Source organism: Triticum urartu, chromosome 2A, assembly GCF_056163025.1.
Source record: "Triticum urartu cultivar PI428250 chromosome 2A, HENAU_Tu73, whole genome shotgun sequence".
Classification (NCBI taxonomy): Eukaryota; Viridiplantae; Streptophyta; class Magnoliopsida; order Poales; family Poaceae; genus Triticum; species Triticum urartu.
This window is the reverse complement of record NC_141874.1, coordinates 155,862,837-155,868,920: the sequence shown is the minus strand read 5'-3', so window position 1 is coordinate 155,868,920 and position 6,084 is coordinate 155,862,837.

Genomic DNA, 6,084 nt, shown 5'->3' with positions numbered 1-6,084 from the left:
GGTGCAAGGGGGAGAATTTTTCTAAGTGTTGAAGATTGACATGAACAAGTTCAAATCAATCTGGGGCCTAATGTTGGGGATATTACTATTGGACGTAAACCGACTAGAAGGGGCCGGATTATCCCCATGATGGTTATTTTATTCAGAGCCCATGAAGACAAGGATGGTGGAGCTTTATGAAGGCCCAAGGCCCAAAGGTGGGTTAAGGCCTATAAACGTAAACCGACATTAATATATAACTTGTATTGTAAGGTAGAAGGAATAGATACCGAGCCGGACACGTTGATGATCCGGTCCTGGGACTCTGTAAACCGGCGGGCGTCAACCTATGTATATAAAGGGACGACCCGGCGGCGGTTTAGGGACAACACACAACAACTCGAGAACCAGGCAAAGCGGATTCGCTCCATGGTCATCGAAACCCTAGCAATTCCATCATAACTGGAGTAAGCTTTTACCTTCATCGTAAGGGGGCGAACCAGTATAAAATTCTCGCGTCCCTTGTCCGCTTTAACCCCTTTAAGCTAAACCGTAGCGACGGCTCCACGACTAAGTCCTTTCACAAGGACATCTGTAGTGACAAAACCACGACAATTACGTTGTGGTGCTCCAGGTGGCGTGAGTTGCAAAACTATTCCGCATTGTTTCAAATGAAGTCCAAACTCATAACTCAAATATTCGCCTCCACGATTAGATAGTAGAAACTTGATTTTCATGTTATGATGATTTTCCACTTCACTGTGAAATTCTTTGAAATTTTCAAATGTTTTAGACTTATGTTTCATTAAGTAGATATACCCATATCTACTCAAATCATCTATGAAGGTGAGAAAATAACGATATCTGCCACGAGCTTCAATGTTTATTGGACCACACACATCAGTATGTATCATTTCCAATAACTCTGTTGCTCGCTTCATTGTTCCGGAGAATGGAGTTTTAGTCATCTTGCCCATGAGGCATGGTTCGCAAGTACCAAGTGATTCCAGAAGTCCATCAGAATGGAGTTTCTTCATGCGCTTTACACCAATATGACCTAAACAGCAGTGCCACAAATAATTTGCACTATCATTATCAACTCTGCTTCTTTTGGCTTCAATACTATGAACATGTGTATTACTACTATCAAGATTTAGTAAAAATAGACCACTCATCAGGGCTGCATGACCATAAAAGATATTAATCATATAAATAGAACAACCATTATTCGATGATTTAAATGAATAACCGTCTCGCATCAAACAAGATCTAGATATAATGTTCATGCTCAACGCTGGCACCAAATAACAATTATTTAGGTCTAATACTAATCCCGAAGGTAGATGTACAGGTAGCGTGCCGATGGCAATCACATCAACTTTGGAACCATTTCCCACGCGCATCGTCACCTCGTCCTTAGCCAATCTTCGCTTAATCCGTAGCCCCTGTTTAGAGTTGCAAATGTTAGCAACTGAACCAGTATCAAATACCCAGGCACTACTGCGAGAATTAGTGAGGTACACATCAATAACATGTATATCAAATATACCTTTCACTTTGCCATCCTTCTTCTCCGCCAAATACTTGGGGCAGTTCTGCTTCTAGTGACCAGTTCCTTTGAAGTGGAAGCACTTAGTCTCAGGCTTAGGTCCAGACTTGGGTTTCTTCACTTGAGCAGCAACTGGCTTGTTGTTCTTCTTGAAGTTCCCCTTCTTCCCTTTACCCTTTTTTCGTGAAACTGGTGGTCTTGTTGACCATCAACACTTGATGCTCCTTCTTGATTTCTACCTCCGCAGCCTTTAGCATTGCGAAGAGCTCGGGAATCGTCTTATCCATCCCTTGCATATTATAGTTCATCATGAAGCTCTTGTAGCTTGGTGGCAGTGATTGAAGAACTCTGTCAATGACACTATCATCAGGAAGATTAACTCCCAGTTGAGTCAAGTGGTTGTGGTACCCAGACATTCTGAGTATATGTTCATTACAGAACTATTCTCCTCCATCTTGCAACTGTAGAACTTATTGCAGACTTCATATCTCTCAATCCGAGCATTTGCTTGAAATATTAACTTCAACTCCTGGAACATCTCATATGCTCCATGACGTTCAAAATGTCGTTGAAGTACCGGTTCTAACCCGTAAAGCATGGCACACTGAACTATCGAGTAGTCATCAGCTTTGCTCTGCCAGGTGTTCATAACATATGGCGTTGCTCCTGCTGCGGGTTTGTCACCTAGCAGTGCTTCCAGGATGTAATTCTTCTGTACAGCAATGAGGATAATCCTCAAGTTACGGACCCAGTCCGTGTAGTTGCTACCATCATCTTTCAACTTAGCTTTCTCTAGGAACACATTAAAATTCAACGAAACAACAGCACCGGCCATCTATCTACAATAACATAGACATGCAAAATACTATCAGGTACTAAGTTCATTATAAATTAAAGTTCAATTAATCAAATTACTTAAGAACTCCCACTTAGATAGACATCTCTCTAATCATCTAAGTGATCACGTGATCCATATCAACTAAACCATGTACGATCATCACGTGAGATGGATTAGTTTTCAATGGTGAACATCACAATGTTGATCATATCTACTATACGATTCACACTCGACCTTTCAGTCACTAGTGTTCCGAGGCCATATCTGCATATGCTAGGCTCGTCAAGTTTAACCCAAGTGTTCTGCGTATGCAAAACTGGCTTGCACCCATTGTATGTGAACATAGAGCTTATCACACCCGATCATCACGTGGTGTCTTAGCACGACGAACTGTAGCAACGGTGCATACTCAGGGAGAACACTTATACCTTGAAATTTAGTGAGAGATCATCTTATAATGTACCGTCGAACTAAGAAAAATAAGATGCATAAAGGATAAACATCACATGCAATCAATATAAGTGATATGATATGGCCATCATCATCTTGTGCCTTTGATCTCATTATCCAAAGCACCGTCATGATCACCATCGTCACCGGCTTGACACTTTGATCTCCATCGAAGCATCATTGTCATCTCGCCAACTATTGCCTCTACGACTATCGCTACCGCTTAGTGATAAACTAAAGCAATTACATGGCGATTGGATTTCATACAATAAAGCGACAACCATATGGCTCCTGCCAGTTGCCGATAACTGTGTTACAAAACATGATCATATCATACAATAAAATTTAGCATCATGTCTTGACCATATCACATCACAACATGCCCTGCAAAAACAAGTTAGACGTCCTCTACTTTGTTGTTGCAAGTTTTACGTGGCTGCTATGGGCTGAGCAAGAACCGTGCTTACCTATGCATCAAAAACCACAACACCGTATAATGATTGCTTTGTGATCTTCAGAATGAACCCTGTTCATTGAATCCGATTCAACTAAATCTGGAGAAATAGACACCCACTAGCCACCTGTGTGCGAAGCACGTCGGTAGAACCAGTCTCGCGTAAGCGTACGCGTAATGTCGGTCTGGGCCGCTTCATCCAACAATATCGCTGAATCAAGAATCAACTAGTGACGGCAAGCAATATATATGTATATACCCACGCCCACAACTCCTTTGTGTTCTACTCGTGCATATAACATCTATGCATAAACCTGGCTCAGATGCGATTGTTGGGGAACGCAGTAATTTCAAAAAAAATCATATGCACACGCAAGATCATGGTGATGCATAGCAACGAGAGTGGAGAGTATCGTCTACGTACCCACGTAGACCGTAAGCAGAAGCGTTATGACAACGCGGTTGATGTATTCGTACGTCTTCACGATCGACCGATCTAGCACCGAAGGTACGGCACCTCCGTGATCTGCACACATTTAGCTCGGTGATGTCCCGCGAACTCACGATCCAGTAGAGCTTCGAGGGAGAGTTTTGTCAGCATGACGGCATGATGACGGTGATGATGATGCTACCGGAACAGGGCTTCGCCTAAGCACCGCTATGATATAACCGAGGTGGATTATAGTGGAGGGGGATACCACACATGGCTAAAATATCAATGACCAACTTGTGTCTCCATGGGGTGCCCCCTCCCCCATATATAAAGGAGTGGAGGAGGGGGAGGGCCGTCCCTCTCTATGGCACGCCCTAGGGGAGTCCTACTCCCTCCGGGAGTAGGATTCCCCCCTTCCAAGTAAGAGTACGAGAGGAAGGAAGGAGGAGAGAGGGAGGAAGTAAAGGGGGGCCGGCCCCCCTCCCAATTCAGATTGGGCTTGGGGGGCGCACCTCCCACTTTTCCCTTCCCTCTCCTCTATTCCACTAAGACCCAATAAGGCCCATATACTCCCCGGTGTTGCGGAACGTAGTAATTTCAAAAAAATTCCTACGCACACGCAAGATCATGGTGATGCATAGCAACGAGAGGGGAGAGTGTTATCCACGTACCCTCGTAGACCGAAAGCGGAAGCGTTAGCACAACGCGGTTGATGTAGTCATACGTCTTCACGATCCGACCGATCAAGTACCGAACGTACGGCACCTCCGAGTTCAACACACGTTCAGCCCGATGACGTCCCTCGAACTCTGATCCAGCCGAGTGTTGAGGGAGAGTTTCGTCAGCACGACGGCGTGGTGACGATGTTGATGTTCTACCGACGCAGGGCTTCGCCTAAGCACCGCTACAGTAATATCGAGGTGGACTATGGTGGAGGGGGGCACCGCACACGGCTAAAAGATCAAACGATCAATTGTTGTCTATGGGGTGCCCCCCTGCCCCCGTATATAAAGGAGCAAGGGGAGGAGGCGTCGGCCAGGGAGAGGCGTGCCAAGGTGGGGTCCTACTCCCACTAGGAGTAGGACTCCTCTTATTCCTAGTAGGAGTAGGAGAGGGGGAAGGAAAGGGAGAGGGGGGAAGGAAAGAGGGGGCCGGCCCCCCTTTCCCTAAACCAATTCGGTTTGGGCCTTGGGGGGCACGCCCCACACTCCCCTTGCTACCCTCTATTTCCACTAAGGCCCATGTAGGCCCATTAAGCCCCCGGGGGGTTCCAGTAACCTCCCGGTACTCCGGTAAAATCCCGATTTCACCCAGAACACTTCCGATATCCAAACATAGGCTTCCAATATATCAATCTTCATGTCTCGACCATTTCGAGACTCCTCCTCATATCCGGGATCACATCCGGGACTCCGAACAACCTTCGGTACATCAAAACATATAAACTCATAATATAACTGTCATCAAAACGTTAAGCGTGCGGACCCTACGGGTTCGAGAACTATGTAGACATGACCGAGACATGTCTCCGATCAATAACCAATAGCGGAACCTGGATGTTCATATTGGCTCCCACATATTCTACGAAGATCTTTATCGGTCAAATCGCATAACAACATATGTTGTTCCCTTTGTCATCGGTATGTTACTTGCCCGGGATTCGATCGTCGGTATCTCAATACCTAGTTCAATGTCGTTACCGGAAAGTCTCTTTACTTGTTCTGTAATACATCATCCCGCAACTAGCTCATTAGTAGCAATGCTTGCAAGGCTTAAGTGATGTGCATTACCGAGAGGGCCCAGAGATACCTCTCTGCTATTCGGAGTGACAAATCCTAATCTCGAAATATGCCAACCCAACAAGTACCTTCGGAGACACCTGTAGAGCACCATTATAATCACCCATTTACGTTGTGACGTTTGGTAGCACACAAAGTGTTCCTCCGGCAAACAGGAGTTGCATAATATCATAGTCATAGGAACATGTATAAGTTATAAAGAAAGCAATAGCAACATACTAAATGATTGGGGGCTAAGCTAACGGAATGGGTCATGTCAATCACATCATTCTCCTAATGATGTGATCTCATTAATCAAATGACAACACTTTGTCTATGGTTAGGAAACTAACCATCTCTGATCAATGAGCTAGTCAAGTAGAGGCATACTAGTGACATACTGTTTGTCTATGTATTCACACATGTATTATGTTTCCTATTAATACAATTCTAGCATGAATAATAAACATTTATCATGATATAAGGTAATAAACAATAACTTTATTATTGCCTCTAGGGCATATTTCCTTCATTCTCCCACTTGCACTAGAGTCAATAATCTAGATTATACAGTAATGATTCTAATACCCATGGAGCCTTGGT